Source organism: Protopterus annectens, chromosome 10.part0 (genome assembly GCF_019279795.1).
Source record: "Protopterus annectens isolate FY-2018-M chromosome 10.part0, PAN1.0, whole genome shotgun sequence".
Taxonomy (NCBI): domain Eukaryota; kingdom Metazoa; phylum Chordata; order Ceratodontiformes; family Protopteridae; genus Protopterus; species Protopterus annectens.
This window is the reverse complement of record NC_056744.1, coordinates 1,328,782,389-1,328,800,218: the sequence shown is the minus strand read 5'-3', so window position 1 is coordinate 1,328,800,218 and position 17,830 is coordinate 1,328,782,389.

Genomic DNA, 17,830 nt, shown 5'->3' with positions numbered 1-17,830 from the left:
TTGTGCGGGGGTATGCATTGCCTACACAGATTAAGTAGAGTAGAAGCTAACTGAGTGTAAGAAACTGTAACTGGAGGTTACAGATATATGTATATATATATATATATATATATATATATATATATATATATATATATAGTTGCAGACATATATATATATATATATATATATATATATATATGTGTGTGTGTGTGTGTGTGTGTGTGTGTGTGTGTGTGTGTGTGTGTGTGTGTAGATATACACAGATATACAGCTATGATAGGAAACAGCACACAAGAATGACATGTTCACAGGCTATGCCAATGGAAGTGAGGGGGCCAAGCAAGAAACACGTAACACATAGCATGACCTCCCCCCCAGCTGGACAGAGGAAACATACACACAAACCTGCAAACTATGTAAATAGTCCACTGCACCCCAGACCACAGGCAGGATAGAACCAGGGGGGTACAGAGTGCACCTGTGAAATCTAATCCTGGAACACAGACAGGAGCGTCCCTTGCGGGACGCCCCAAAAACTGACATATAATCAAAGGAAGGTGATACGATGACATACCTCTCAACTGTACAGATTTTTGCAAAATGTCCAGATTTTTGCCTCATATTGTTGGTGTGTTCCTCCTAAAATCTGTACCTTTCTGGCAAATAGCTGAGGATTGAAGTAATTAAATAATGACAAACATTTGAGTTTAAGACTCCACATCCTTCAGAAAATCCATGCTAATGCAAAACCTATTTTCCTGTCAACTTTCTAAGTTTGGAAGAGCAATATTTAAAATCTGTCCCTATATGTCCCCCCATCATTTTAGGCTTTGTCCATATTTTTTTGCTCTAAGAGGTTGAGAGGTATGTACGATTACCATTCTGGCTGGGGTGGATACATACCCGGAATACAAAGGAGGGAAAGCCTGATGACCCATGGGTTGAGACAACGTATGACATGGGTCCCGTGAAGTGGAGATTGGGCAGTGTGTAGTGGTGTGTTCAGATCTGACCTGCACCCAGAGGAAGGATGGGTGTTGTAGAGGAGGTGCGGGTGGGGGAACTATGGGTAGCTATTTATGTGTCTAGGTATGCTGGTATTGGCTGATGTGGGTCTATACGGACAGCCCCAGGGATGTGAGCAACAGTGTTAATTGGGCACAGGCATCTCCCAACGTGCAGCCATTCCCGCTACGAGTCTCACTGCAGCAAAGTCTCATCTACATGGCAAAGAACGGAATAACTAGATGTAGATGTAAATATGTAGAGGAATGTGTGTGTATATCTACCCATTGCTACATGGAGATATACCACTCCCTCTCCATAGTACAAATGTATACATACAGAGACGGAATACATATACATACCCATATATAGATATATACATATGCAGACACCCATACACCCATATGTTGTTAGATATACATAGACAGCAATATATAAATATATACATGTATGCATACATATACAGATATATCTGTATATAGTAATGTAGATATATATATATATATATATATATATATATATATATATATATATATATATATATATATATATATATATATATATATATGTATATATACACATGTAAACAGCTTGGATATGATACAGCAGTTACGAATTACATATTTTCACAGGCCATGCAAATGGGGGTGAGGGTCCAATCAACAAACGTGTAGCACATAGCATCAACCACCCCCACCTAGACAGGTGAAACATACAAACACACGATACAAGTAAACACACCACTGCTTCCCAGACCACAGACAGGATACTACCAGTGGGAGAGACCTGCCAGGTCTAATCTTGAAACAAAGACATCAATATCCCTTGTGGGACACCCCAAAAATTAATGATCATCGGAGTCAGTCCCTGTAATAATTCATCCAACCAGGTTGTATTCGTACACGGACCAGTAGGTTGTGCAAGCCTGATAACCCATGGGTCGACAAAACGTACAAAATGGGTCCTGACACGTGGAGAGTAGGCAGTGTGTAGTGGTGTGGTTAGACCCCACCCACACCCACAGTAAGGATGAGTGCTGTAGAGGAGGGGCAGGTGGGGGAACTATGGGTAGGCAATTATGGGTCTAGGCGTGCAGGTGTTGGCTGGCGCAGTTGTATTAGGACTGCCTCGGGGATGTAAGTAATATTCTGAAATGGGCAGACCTTACTCCCATACCTTTCAACCCCTAAGAGCAAAACCATTGGACAGAACATAAACCATTGGGGGAACAAATAGGGACAGAAAGCACATATTCCACTTACAACCTTAGAAAGCTGATAAATAATAGGTATGCATTAGCATGACTCGGTTGAAGGATGTGGGGTCCTAAACCCAATTACGTCTGTATTTAATGGTGTCAGTTCCCAGATATTAACCAGACAAGTGCAGATTGTAAGATGAACACACCAATAGTATGAAGAAAGTCTGCACAGGCCATGGATTCTGTACAGTCAACCTGCATGCTTATGCCTAATGGGCAGCCATTCCCAATATGGGTCCCACTGCAGCACAGTCCAGTTTAAAGGGCTAAGTACGGTATGACCATATCTGTCGTTGCATAATCCACTACACAACACCTACGAGCATATGGTCGCAACACCCCATTGTAGGCATGTAAGCCGATGTAATAGGCATCACAAGATTTTCTTGTAGTCCTCACCCCAACCCAGGGGTGTGAGTGTCTGATGCAAACACCAAAGCAGTGCATTTGTAAGTGCGGGAGAAAGCGGGTGTAAACCTGTTTGGCCACCAGTATGCGAGTACCACACTGGTGAAGCAATGTAGAGGCTAACTGAGTGTAAGAAACTGTAACCAGAGATTAGCATTGCTTAGCCCCAATGCAAATCTGCACACACCCACTCACAACTGCTTTAAAGTGCCTTAATCACTCTGTACCCAACAGCTCATGTTCTGGCCAGCAACAAAATAAACAGCCTCTGCAAGGCTAGAACCCAGGACCCTGTACATCACAATCACAGTAGTTAATCACTATGCCATGTTAGCAATACATATAAAGGAGGTATCAGCAAACTAATCCTCACCACAGGGAAATCAAACAAACATGTGAACTGAATCTATGTACAGTGCAATGTTCTATAACCCTCCATACACCATAAATATGTGAATTGGAGTACTGCAGTAAACATAGAGTTGAGGTGTCACTGTAATAAAGTTATGATGTCCCCAGGACCTCATAGAGTGTATGTACACATGAATCACAGATACCAGACACACATATAACCTGTAATGAATAAGATATAGCTTAGCCTTTTTGAAACCGGCTAATTATTGAAAAGTGCAGGAATCCGGCCCTACTTAAACCAAAGAGGTGGGAATATGTCTCATAACTAGTTGTAGCATCCCCCTGCAGGCAGAATGGCTGGAGTGGGAGAAGGCACTCGCTATAGAGAACAGCGCTGGGGCATCCAGGAGTCCAAATTAATGGTATGGCTCCTGGTAAAGCACCATGACAGGAGACTACTGCAGGGCCAGTACCAGGGCTCACAGTACAAAACAGAGGTCTGGGACAGTCTCGCCCGTGACCTCACTAGTGCCATAGGTATCCCCCAGACTGGTAAGCATGTCAGGCACCACCATGCAGACCTGAAGAGGCGGAGGGGTGATGTAATGGAACAGTGGATCCAGGAAGCAAGGCATTTGCAGAATGCCCCAGAACTAAGTACTCCTTCCACTACTTAGTTAATAATTGCCTTGCTTGTGTATACTATGGATAGGTATGGCTAAATATCACTGTACTTCTCTGATATCTGCAGATGAAAGTGCTTCGAACCAGCAAGTGTGTGATGCTAGGCTGCAAAGGATGCATTGCGTGGCAGGTTAGTAAATAGTCTGCATGTACTGTCTTAACAAATAAATGTAAGAGCCTCAGAAAGTGCTGTACCAGTATACAGACTTGTGTAATATGCTAAGAATAAAGGTGTAACTCCAGCATTGCTTCTGTTTACTCTGCAGTTATATGTTGTTGTACTGTTGCAGTTATTAAATAGTACTGTTGTAGTAAGCAGTATTACCCACACTGTGATATGCAGATAAAATGTGTATGACGTGCTGTATAACAATGTTGGAAGTGCAAACAAATCGGCCATATTAGACTAAATACATTGCAAAGCCTCACAACAATTGCCTGATAGCATAGTGTACAGTGATCTTAACTGTAATGCTTTTGTCACACACAGCAGGGCTTTGGATCCCAGGAGCGCCAGTAAGTTGTATGCATAATCATTCCATTCAACTGCAAGAGGAAGCTGTATATATATACACTTAACAACTGTACAGAGTTTGCTAGAATGCTCAAATAGAAAGTGGTATGCATATTCATACGCCTCAACTGTTCCAGTCTGCCCAGTATGTTCTGATAAATGGCCCACATCACCTGCCTTTTGCCCTGTTCCCCTGTCAGATTAGTGTGATGATCCAAGAAATGTAGGCAGCTGTTAATGACACATAACTGATAGTCAGACCTGTACATAGTCTGAGAATGTACATGCAAACATACCTGTCATCCCAGCATCTCACCCAAAGTGTATGACAGCAGTCTCAAAACATGTTGCATTAACACCTGCATCTTGTCAAGCCTGTATGTAAGACACAGGTCCCATACATACTAATCTACAAACATACCATTGTACAATATAATGCCACTGGGTAGTGTAATAATACATGTAAGGGACAGACAACTGGAGTGACTATGAATGTTGTGTAAACTACAAGGATTTATTAGTTGTTAATTGAACTCTCTCTCTCTCTCTCACCCCTACCATATGTGTAAAAATAACCGATGTACACAACTCATATGCTATGTCTACACTCCTAACCTTTGTTGGGAAATATGTCCTATTGATTTATAAATATTCACATCTGTTTCTATGCATTTGCCATGTTAAAATAACCCCATATTGGTGCCCTGTTGCCATCAATGAAACCTGCATGTTGTTGTAATGGCCACTGTGTACCTATATTTGCATGTGTTCTGCCTGCTCTGCAACTATTTTATATCTGGTGCCCCGGGTAATGGGAATACCTATGCATGCTGTTATACCTAATCGTGAATGCTGTTGACTGTTACTAACCCATATCTGCCTTAAACATGTTACAACATAGCTCGTGTGGGAAGGCCAGTCTCAGTGGACTCACCTGTCCCACCTCAGCTGGCCATGGCACCGGGCACCAGCACACCTGGGTCCCAGCCTGGGACCTCCTCATCCATTGGCCCTGCACCACCTTTGAGTGGAATTGCCACAGGGGATGGGGCTCACCTCCCCCTGGGAATGGTAGCGGACAGGAACCTGTCAACCATGGTACAGTCTGGGCCGTGGTGCATAGGGAGATTGACAGGGAGATTCAAGACTGCCTATGCCAGCTTGAGGGCCGAGTGGTGCAACTAGAGGGTGAACCTGCCCCTCCTACACAGCCCCCAGGACAGCCACCTTCTGGGCTGTGAAGGGGCAGTGGTGACTGCCCATGTGTGGGGACCTCAGTCCCACTATATCCATTTGTGGGCTTATGGGCTTGCGACTTCCAAACACCCCTTCCCATCCAAGGTGTTCCCCACACATTTGTCATATACCACCACTGTATGCGTCTTGTTTGTCTTGTCTGTCATCCTACTCAACCTATCCTCCCTGATCATACCTACTCTCTTTCCCCAACATCCCACTCTCACCTAAAAGTAAAAGAAAATAAGGGCAATCTGTTCCCGCAAAAAAAGGACGCCCCATACATAGCTGTCCATTTCGCACACATGTACACTGGACACATGTAAATGATTCTAATTGGCATTACAACATACTACTGTTGTCCTCACCCCTCTCTCAGGGATGTGAGTGTCCAAATGTGCCGCCAAATTTATTGCATATGCACAGCCGTTGCTGTAGAAGAAATGGACAGCTATGGACCTTCCCTACAAACTTCCTACACAACCCTAGCTATCTTGCCTACTGTCTTTCTCTCTTTGTGCCCCTTTTTAACCACTTTCCTATCACTCCTTTTTTCTTTTCTTTTAAAGAAATTATTGTGGAGGTAAGCGGGAGAAAGCACTTTTAAGCAGCAAAGAGCAAGTTACGGCCTGTTTGCACAGGGGTAAACACTGCCTACTCAGGTTAGCAATCAAGAAGGTAACTGAATGTAAGGAACTGCAACCAACAGTAACCACTACTTACCATCGTGCAGACCCACGCACACCCGATCACAACTGCTTAAAAGTGCCTTAATCACTTCATATCCAACAGCACTTGTTCTGCCCAGCAACAAAATAAACTGCCTCTGCAAGACTTGAAACCAGGACTCTGCACACCACAGCCAATGTGATTTACCACTAAGCCATGGCAGATATACAAACACTGGATGTTATCACAAACATAGCATCAAGTCATTCAACAGTATTGTAAATGTATTCCATTATGTAGATGTATGTGTGTGTGTTTATATCCAGATATATATATATATATATATATATATATATATATATATATATATATACATACATAGATATAGATACATATAGATATATCAAGAACATACCATGTGACAACAAAGCAGTAAAAAGAATGAAAAGGGAAACACCAGCAACACCTGTATTATGTAGTGGTGTTGTCCTATGTAATATCAAGACTCCCTCAGACAGACATGTGTCATTAATACACGCAAACATTAAATACATTACTTTGAGCATTTTATTTACAGTAACAAAACAGGTCCTGTCCAATCATTATGTGAGAACAGTACACTTGCAAGGATGCTGTGTGCAACATCATCATCATTAAAAAATTAAATGAGGTAACCATAGAGGGACAGGTAGTGTTGTGTGTACAATGGGGTTGTCTGCATCACGTGTACCTGGAACCTTTAGGAGTCATGGGCATACCAGGATTGTGTGCCTGAGAGAGAGGTGAGGACAACAGTAGTATGTTGTGATGCAAGTTACAAAGGTTACATATGTCCAGTGGACACGTGTGTGAAATGGACAGCTATGTATGGGGCAAATGTTGTTCTGGGAACAGATTGGCCTTTTGTTTCCATTTTCGTAAGGTGAGAGTGGGATGTTGGGGAAGGAGAGTAGGTATGTTCGTGGAAGATAGGTTGGGTAGGATGACAGACAAGACAGCATATAGGGGCAGTATATGACACATGTGGGAGGAATACACGTTGGATGGGGAGGGGTGTTTGGCAGTCACAAGCCCATGAGCCCCCAAATGGAAACAATGGGACGGAGGTCCCCACCCATGGGCAACCATCAATGCACAGTCACAGCCACAAAGGTAGCTGTGCTGGGGCCTGTCTAGGAGGAGCAGGCTCACCCTCTAAATGAGACACTCTGCCCTCGAGCTGGTGTAGCTGGCCTCAAAACCCCTTATTGAGCCCCCTACGCACCATGGCCTGGACTGTACGATGGCTGACAAGTTCCTGTCTGGACCTGCTCCCAGGGGGGCAGGACCCATCCTCAGTGGTGGTTCCAACAGAAGGTGGTGCAGAGCCAACAGAGCTGGAGGTCCAAGGCTGGGCCCCAGACATGCTGGTGCCTGGTGCCATGGCCAGCTGAAGTGGGACAGGTGGTTCTGCCGGGACCTCCAATCCCATACAGCCTATGGTGTTGCGGGTTTAACACAGATAAGGCTTAGTAATAGTCAACAGCATTCAGGATTACTTATAATAGCATGTATATATATTACCATCAACCCAAGACAACAGATGTCATACATTTGCAGAGGGAGCACAACACATGCATATATACTGCATGACATCTGTCCAAAGCATAGATGACTTGTGACTGCAGCTATGAACAGTGGTCAATTATTGGCATGTCACTGTGATGACCTCAGACAGTGACTGTCATACCACTGTTTCATGTGACATATGTCCAATCAGGGAAGCGATGGCAGTAACTCTCATCACTGTCATCATGTACTGACCGCAATCCTCACACTATGCTTCTGCAGTTCACAGATGTGTGTTCTGTGAGTAACACAAGAAACAAATGGATCCACACACTGACCAGTCCACAGAAGACCCTACAGATGGGGGGTTCCTCACAAACAGAGCACTGTCTTGACAGTTATTAAAACATGCAGACTAGCCATTACCACACACAACTTGTTAAACTGGCAGTAGTCTGAATGAAGCATAGCTACACTTACATGCTGTAGTCATGTCTGGCACATCACCCTCCCGTTTTTAGGCTATTTTCCACTGTGTATGTCATTTGAGGAATATCCACATTTCATCTGTGATGCTGTTTACCAAATACCAGATCCAGGTTCCACTCACAGTGACTGTCATGGGCAAGCACCAACATGATGTTCCTAGATGTTGTACTGTGTTTCCATGCAATTGGCTATGGGAATGTCACCACAGCTGTTCCACATGCAATCAGCTAGAGGAGGACTGCAATAGGTGCAGAGGCCATCACCTGATCATGACCATCACTTACAAAACACAAGCTGCTGCTGAGCAGGTGTACATCTCCACATTCACCAGACAGTGTGTGTGAGAGACAGACAGAGGCAAAGTACATCAGAGAAGGGCTGGGAGACTAAAACCTAAGCATCATCTTTCACACACCTACCAGTACAGGGGTTCAAACCCCTGACTGACTAGCCATTATTATTACTAGTGCATGCAGTTACTCCATGTGCCACATAGCTGACATGTTGGTGTGCTCTAAGAACATATATGTGTGCTGGTGAGTGACATCTGCAACAGAGATATAGTAGACATACATTAGGTGTAGTACACATGGCTGTCCACAAGAACAGATGTCATTGTTAACATAATCACACTCTCTAAGGGACTCAGACACATGGGCACACTTTGGCAGGCTCACAAATACACTTCATAACTACTTAGTTTGCCACACTACAATAATGCACAGGTATTACATGCACCACAGGGGTTATCCTGAGGTTCTATGGGCTAGGGCAAGTGAACGCGTCTGACATCAGTCAGTATGCCAATGGGAGTTATACTGGGTGTGACTGTGGTTGAGAACATCATACCCCACACACAGACACAATGTGCCAGTACTGACATGCATGTGTGCATTGCTTCATGGGTGTATAGTGGTTGGCTGTGCAAGATGGATGTACAAGGCTGGGTGAGGGGTAATCATTGGCATCAGGCCACCTGACAATGGTCTGCAGTGTGGTTCAGGGTTGTAGTGTCTGCAATGTCACACACAGATGGGTATTGTATTAACTGTCCTGTCATCCTGGTTACCATTGTGTGAGGCCATTGCTTTGCAATGCATGCCATGTCTGTGTTTGATAGTCATTGACACGGACATTGCCTGGGATGTGCACGTCCCACATTAATGTACAGTGACATGTTTAAGTGTACCTGGTTTGCCTGACACATGTATATACAGACTGTTGTCATCAGATGTGCCAATCCTGGCCTGGTGTGGCAGGGCCTGCTAATAGACAGCAGGTTGACCCTGCACCTGCATTGATAGCATTATACAGGTATTCTCTGGTGTCAGTGGCATCTGTCCATACAGGGCATGAGTATAAGGCATTGCATGTCCTTTGTGGATCACATTTTATGGCACAACATATGTTGCAGGCGTCCAGTGGGGAACAAAGCAAAGGCACATTGTCCACAATTATGTGCCTATTGTACTGGTGGACAGGGTGCCATGCCCTCTGCAGCCAACTGCATTCACACCATGCCTACTATCTGTCAACAATGTGCAGGGTAATAGCAACATAGCAGGATTTTCTAGGCAAGTATGTTTGTGTATGACACATGGGCTCAGACTGTATTCTGGGTAATAGTAGGGGTGCCTACTTTGTTCACCAGGCCTTTTGCCAGATGTAGGGGTATGGCTTGCCAATACAGTCTCTTGGCTGATTGAAATCCATAATCCTCGTGCGGTGGACATTGTGACATATAATATGGCCAGCATATAGAAAAACTACAAAAAATGCTCCTCAACATGTCCAGTGGTTAGACACTCACAGCCACCTCCACACAGGCTCTGACTGTCAAACACACACACATTCACACACCTGCCATGTCTTGGAATAAATCTCCTACCTAACTAGTTTATCACACTACAGCATTACACAGTTATAGCACGCACTACAGAGATTAGTGGGCTACCCCATCCCCAAAGGTGTATTTCACAAGGAATGACATCAGCAGGGTTACCAAAGTAGGGCAATTCAAATTTCCTGAAAGTGAGTAGCCCAAAATGCATTGCTCACAAAACAGACAGTGAGACACAAACAACTGTCATGTGTGGGTATAGAACCCATGCCCAAGATCTATATCACACTACTGCATGGAGATGTTATAGGATGCACCACGAGGATTACTAGGGAACTCATTCCCCAGAGGTGTATTTGACAAGGAATGACATCAGCAGGATCACCAACGTAGGGCATTGTAAATGTACTGTGAGTGAGTAGGCTATAATGTATTGCTCCCTCCACAGACATTGAAACACACAGAAAACACATAACTGCCATGGTTGTGGATGGAACCCTACCACAGTTCTCAATCACACTCCAGGAGTACACAGTTACCCGATGTGCTACAGAGATTACTGGGTTACAGTGGTCCCAGAGGTGTATTTCTAGGTGGGTGACATCAGCACCCTTGCCAAAGTTGAGTATGTGAATTATAAGACGTGCATACTCTGAAAAGCATTGTCCCCTTCTCAGGCAGACAGATCCACATACACACACACACACACACACACACACACACACACACACACACACACACACACACACACACACACAGTTGACAAGTCTGGGATTAGAACACTTACCAAACTAGTTTATTACACTACAGAATTATGTCGTTACAGGACACACTACTGAAATTACTGGGTTACAATAGTCTCAGAGGTGCATTTCTAGGTGGGTGACATCAGCACCTTTGCCAAAGTTGAGTATGTGAATTGTAAGGAGTGTGCATACTCTAAAAAGCATTGTTCCCTTCTTAGGTAAACAGACACACACACAGTTGGCAAGTCTGGGACTAGAACACCTACCAAACTAGTTTATCACACTACAGCATTACACAGTTACAGGAAGCACTACAGAGATTACCAGGTCACAGCAGTCCCAGAGGTGTATGTCTGGGTGGGTGACATCAGCAGGATTGCCAATGAAGGGCATTTTAAGTGTACTGCAAGTTATACATGTCTTTTACCTGTGTGTACCTGTTGCTTAGGTGTCATGAAAACACATTTACACAGGCCTTATTCAGACCTAAATGACATTATCAACAACTCTTGCAGGTCTTGAACCCTGGACCATGCACACCAAGGTCACTGGACTTACCACTAAGCCATCTTGGCTGCACACATGGTGCATCATTTTTATAATACACATTTTACTACAGGTATTTCACAGTACTGAAAACAAATAGGACAGTCACTTTGTGTACATATGTACAGTACCCTTGAATGTACTGTACTCTGTGAAACAACATAGACAAGTCTACATATGTACAACTGTTATAACTAAATACTAAATATATATATGCACTTACGGGATGTGTATACACACACACACACACACACACACACACACACACACACACACACACACACACACACACACACACACACACACACACATATATATATATATATATATATATATATATATATATATATATATATATATATATATATAGATATATATGCATATACACAGACACAGCTATAGCCATATATATAAACATGTCTGAACAACCTTTCTGACACAGAAGGGTTCCAAAGGAATTGACGTGTACACAGAACAGAGACAATTCTTGTTTTATAACATTTAAATCTTAATCAGTTCACCAGAGAATGGATGGTTGTTGTGTATGTGGAGTTTGGGGTGGGGAATGATGGCTAAGAAAATGTACCCCAGGGACTGTGGAGTTTGGGTGGGGGAATGATGGGTATGGACATACACCCCAGGGACCACATCTGTGTCACTGCTCGACAGTGGTACAGGAAAATAACATACCCAACAGTAGTCGTTCTTGACTGTCTATTCTTTTCTATTCCTAACTATGTAATAATTTGTAGACTCCACTCACCACAGATGACTACCATGGTGTGCAGCATGTTAAAAGACATAACACATGTGTATGCCTGGCCACAGGGTAGTCACACACACAAACACACACATTTGCCAGTATTGTGCTTACAAGTCTTTCCTATGTAAAGGTAACTAGTAGAGTGGTATGCAGTTGGGGTATGTGCCACAGAACCCATACAATTACACTTACTCTGATTCTGCTTCTAAGCTGGGTGACATCACAGGACTGATTACTTGCAGTGGGGAGGGGGAAAGTGTGGTTTAGCAGATGACAAGGATAAAGGCCAGTGCAAAAGGTGGTTTCTCTTTGGAAAGTGGTAAAACCCACTGTCATGACAGGATGCAGACACAAATACACACACACAACCACACTCAGCCATTTGCTGACACACACACACACACACACACACACACACACACACACACACACACACACACACACACACACACACACACACACACACACACACACACACACACACACTTGCCAGTGGTAGGATCAGAACTCCTGCCTATCTACAGATCACTATTACAGTGCTATGGGGTTATGAGACATGACACAGAGATTACACATTTCAAGGCAGTTGGAATGCCCTTCTAAGATTGAGGACATCAACAGGGATACTGACAGTTAAGATGTACATAGCTGTAAACCTGTGTGTTTAATGTAGGAGTCCATTACAACCTGTATGCACACACAAGACACATCATCTGCAGGTAAGACATGGGTAGGCCTGAGAGGTATAGTTGCAGCACAACAAGCCCTGAACTGGAGTATGCCCATCTATGGAATGGACAACTATTTTCACTATACAGGGTTACAGTGGTCATGCTCATAGATAGAATCACAGGACTTGTTTGGATGCATTGACTCCAATTACACAAGGTCACAGTGGGCATGCTCATACACTTAGTAGCACAGGGCCGTTTGGGATACACTATGATTACAACTACACAAGGTTATGCTGGGCATGCTCATACACTTAGAAACAAAGGTCTTGTTTGGATGCACTGACTCAAATTACACAATGTGGCAGTGGGTATGCTCATACACTTAGTAGCACAGGGCTGTTTGGGATGCAATCCGATTCTAACCACAGAAGGCCACAGTGTGCAATCTCATACACTTAGATGTACAGAACATGTTGTAATGGACTCCTATTTTAAACACACAGGTATATAGCTATGTACATCTTAACTGTCAGTATATATGCACATCATACAGGTTTACTACCAGATACCAGTATGTGGCCCGTAAATTATATATCAGTGTCTGTGCTGTGTGATACACATGCATACATGTACATGAAGTACTGCCATATATATGTGAAGTATACACAATCATGCATGTGTGGAAGTGACAGACAATAGGTTAACTGGGACACACAGGTGGATGCTAACTGCAGCATGTGTCACACACACATTGCTGCCCTGATAGGCATACATTGATATCAGGTTGTGGACAGTGGCATTATACTTGGAACAGTGGCATGTGTAAGCATAACATGTGAGCCCCATTGTCTAATGGTACTGAGGAGCAGGATTCAAGATGACCTCTCCCGGCTGTGTTAGTAGTTGACATTATTAGCAGGACCGCTCCACTAAGCATATCTGGCATTGGTCATCTACACAATGTCGGCTGCTGTCCGTCACCTTAGATGTAGAATTTGATACTAAGCACAATACTGCTACTCGCAATGATGTCATGGTACTAGTGGCAACTGCTTGACCAAAACAATGAGCCAATGTACTGCCGTAATTATGATGTTGATCAAAAATTAAATAAAAACACTGATGCAGTGATAAAATGGAAGAACTTCTGATATATAACACAACAATCTACCATCAGAGAACTGCAATACTCTTTAATACAGCAACAGCAAAGCGTTTGGTTTACCAGCCTTCTTCAGTGCTTTAAACAACATTTAACATTTTACATCCATTTTAAAAGAGCAGAGTAAGTACAACATGACCACAGCCATCCAATCACATCATACTAGTAATTAAAACAAACAATTACATTTATAAAATCATATAGAATCTCAAGATACATGTTGTTGTATTCTTATAAGAACTGGTTTAATGCTAACCTTATTATTTATACCTGGTTTACTGTCAGCATGAAGTCTAATTATCCAGTCATATTCCTTATTTTCAAGCCGATTATTTAAATCACCACCCCTTACATCTTTAAACACACAATGTATTACTCTAAAGGTAAAAGTATGATCAGCACCATTATCCAGAATATGCTTACTCAGTGCATTTTTATCATTTTTCCTTCGGATCTCTGATTTATGTTCTATAATTCGATTCTTCAATTTCCTTGTTGTTTTCCTTACATAAAATGATTTACATTTTCTACATGTAGCCAAATAAATCACATTTTCAATATTACAGGTTGCTACACAAGACAATTTATATAACCGACCAGATATTGGATGGATAAAAATGTCACTATCTACTTTTTCTATATCGGTACAGCAGCTACAGGCCATACATCCATACATCCCATATTTCTGACCTATTTTACTAGACGTCAAACTCTTGAAATCTTTGTAGCATATATATATATATTTTTTTAAGATTTTTTAAATTCCTATATGAAAAATGTGGTTTATCTTCTATTATATTACGTAGTTCAGGTAGGGTTAGAAGAATCATCCAATTCCTTTCTATGATTTTTTGCACTTCATTTGTTCTCATATTATAAGTAGTTAGATATCTAATGTTGTTTTTCCTCACTACTTTTGTTGTTATTTCACTTCCCTGGCCAAAAATTGGTATTATTTATTTACCTCTAGCTAAATTAATTTTCTCTACCATTTCTAATAGTTCTTATTGATTATATCCACTGCTAACAAATTCTTCTGTCGTATTATTAATTTGATATCGAAACATTATTTCATCAGTATTCATTCTACTAACTCTACATAACTGTGCTTTTATAATTCATAATTATATGATTATAATAATTTATAATTGGGGTAGATGCATACTTTGACGATGAATATATCTGTTAACTTGTACATCGTTTTTATGTATATTCGTCTAATTGTGTTCCCCTTTTTTTCTAATTGTACATATTGATATCTATGTTGACAGAGGTAATATTCCCTCTCTACTGGTCAGCCATGACACCTATCATATCATACAACAACCCATGTGGCATGTATGTCATTAAACATGTCCACCTAATGCAATGCCTGCAAACATACCCAAGTAACAGGATCATAGGACCTACACACATAGCCTGTATTGACCGACTCAGGAGAATACAGCTATGCTCTGTATATTCCTGAGTAGTTACAGGTGATATGTCCATAACATGTACAGCCATGTGTGCCCACAGCTCCTACATATACCCAATGTCAACAATTGCAAGCCATGCATGCTATCTACTGTCTGGACATTAACCTTATTACCACAATAGCCAGAACGTGCTAGGGTAAGATGTTTACAAGCGACAGACCTTGCACATGCTTGAATAAGTGTAATACCTAGCTCAAACAAAGCACATTGCTGGCACTCTTCAAATAATCTTGAGGTGTGTGTGGCAAATATGATGTGTGTGTGGCAAATATGATGTGCTCACTGTTGACCATTACAGTGCCCTGGCTTCACAGTGGAACTGTCAACTAACAGTTTGTGGGATCATGACATAGAATATAGCTGTGTGTGTGTGTTGCTGATGTGCTGTTAGTATACATGTACACTTGGCTACTCAGTGAAGGTGGTTGTGTGTCCTAGCAGTACATGAATACAACATCCATTATGGTGTAATGCTCAGCTAGGTTTCACACATGGTGTGGGGAAGGTGTGGAATGTATCCTCTTGACCTACTAGTCCACATACTGATGGAGACTGCATATGTGTACATGTATTGATATATGTTTAGATTCCATGCATGTGCAGTGTCTGATGTTTGAAGGTGACTGTTGCTTAGTACATCATACAGTTGCAATGCAGCCTCAACATTGCCAACTGTATATGGTGATATGCTCAAAGTACAGTAAGCTGTACTTTAGGTATGGACAGATGTTTGGACATAACTACTAAGTGGTGGGGCTACTTTGCAGATGAATGATTACTGCGGACAGCTCACAGGTGTGTTACAACCATTCCTACAATAACCTGTGTAACTGCTAAGCTATGGTTTTGTTAACTGAAGGGGAGGGCACACAACGTAGAATGCAGTAAGGGTGACACTGAAGGCAAACCTCTTGACACCTGGAACAGTAACACCTCCCCTGTGCATATATTGTGCACATATCGGCACAGTTGGCAAAGGAAAGTGTCAGTATGCTTTGTAGCACATGCGATAGTGCTGTCGCTCTGTAATACCTATCATGAGATAGGCAGGTGTTTGATTCACAGTACTGGCACTTGTGGGTGTTTGCACCCATATATGTCATGTATGGTGGGGAATACATCCCAAATGCTTTTCACTCTCCTGTACACTGTTGTAGATATCTGTACAGAGTTAAGTGTAGAAAGCAAGACATAGGTAGGTGTTTAAATCACACACATGTCAAGTGTCTGGATGTGTGTGACATAGGTGTATATCTTTGTGAATTCTGCAGTGTGTGTGTGTGTGTGTGTGTGTGTGTGTGTGTGTGTGTGTGTGTGTGTGTGTGTGTGTGTGTGTGTATGTATGGCTGTCCAGTCCCTGGAGTGAGGCTGTATTTTACCATAGTGAAATGATAAGATCCCTCCCCCCATCCACTCAATGCAATCTAGTATCCCTGTTGATGTCATCAATCTTAGAAGGAGATTCTAACTGCAGTAAACATGTATGCCCTGGGGTGAAGCTTGTTGTTATATAGCCTGATGATGAACCCCGCCCCACATACACTCACCATAATCTAGTATCCCTGTTGATGTCCTCGATCGTAGGCCATTCAGACTACCTGTACATGTGTAATCTCTGTAGCGTATCCTATAATTGCATAGTACTATAATGATAATTTGCACATAGGCCAGAGTTCTCATCCCAACATTGGCAACTGTGTGTGTGTGTCAGAGTGTGTGTTACTATGTCTGTGAATCTCTGAGTGTGTGGGTGTGTTATTGTGTCTGTGAATCCCTGAGTGTGTGTATAAGTAGGCATCCTGTCATGAGAGTGGGTATTACTGCTTCCCAATGAAAAGCCGCCTTTACCCTTGTCATCTGCTAAACCACTCTTTTACCTCCTCCCTGCTCCAGGTAACTATACCTGTGATGTCACCCACTATGGATGTGATGGGTCTGTCCATAGTAGCTTACTACACAGCTATCATGCTCTTGGATCATTAGATCAGTAAACATGTTTGAAACTTGGGAGATTATAACTGTGATGTGGAAGTTACAAAGTACATGTAGGTATTTTCATACAGACCTGTGAGTAGTCTTCATTTACATTTGGGACACTAACCGCAAACACTGACATCCCCCGACACATGCAATTATACCTGAAAGAGGAAGGCAGAACATCAAAATCAACATACAGTTACTATTGTTACACATGATACATACTGTAGAAAGTACAAAATGCATTCTAAAACTGTAGAACATGGTATGTATGCTGCCTGTCAACACTACTCAACAATTGTAATCTACAATTGTCTTCCTAGTATGTTCACCCTGTACATCAGACCATATGAGCATGTCCCTACACCGATGGTATGGATGACAGGGATGTGGCACAGGCATCATCATATGCACAGGGTGATAATGTTTGCCAGAGGCCTAGTCTGCACCATTGGATGACATCAAGTGTTTGGATTAGGGCCTTTGATCTCATT